This window comes from Gavialis gangeticus, unplaced genomic scaffold (assembly GCF_001723915.1).
Source record: "Gavialis gangeticus isolate Ggan-Ray unplaced genomic scaffold, GavGan_comp1, whole genome shotgun sequence".
In the NCBI taxonomy this organism is placed as follows: Eukaryota; Metazoa; Chordata; order Crocodylia; family Gavialidae; genus Gavialis; species Gavialis gangeticus.
Genome location: NW_017729024.1, coordinates 154,949,876 through 154,950,400, shown reverse-complemented (window position 1 = coordinate 154,950,400; position 525 = coordinate 154,949,876). Strand labels below are relative to the sequence as shown.

At 53.0% G+C, this 525-nt stretch overlaps 1 protein-coding gene across 1 annotated transcript in view; it reads left to right on the top strand.

Moving 5' to 3' along the window:
* C7 (complement C7) overlaps positions 1-525 on the top strand; it is a 69,182-nt gene that overhangs the window by 7,996 nt on the left and 60,661 nt on the right. The window lies entirely within an intron of this gene.

The window sequence follows — 525 nt, the reverse complement described above, 5'->3', positions numbered from 1 at the left end:
GGACTGTGCACCTCCTGAATTAAGTGGAGTTCCTGTATCTCGGCCAGAAATCTCCTGGAATGGTCCGACCTGGCTGACTCGTCCTCCCAGCAGATGTCCGGGTAATTTACCCATGACAACTACATCCCTTGCCTTAAGTGCCTCTGCAAGCTGGCCCAAAAATTCCTGGTCCAGCTCCTCCCCTTGGTTGGGGGGTCTGTAATAGACCCCCACCGTTAAATCCCTCTCCCCACGGTCCCCTTGTATCTTGACCCAGAGCACTTCAGCTTGCCCCTCCTCTGACCCCATTCTGCTGGCAGAGGATGTGTATTGCTCCTTGACATAGAGCGCCACACCCCCACCGTTCCTTCCTTCTCTATCCCGCCTGTAAAGCCGACAGCCCCTAATGCTAACTGCCCAGTCGTGGGATGAATCCCACCACGTTTCTGTAAGCCCTATTATGTCTGGGTTTGAACTGGCTATTCTGAGGGCGAGTTCGTGCTGTTTATTCCCCATACTATGAGCATTGGTATATAGCCATTTAAG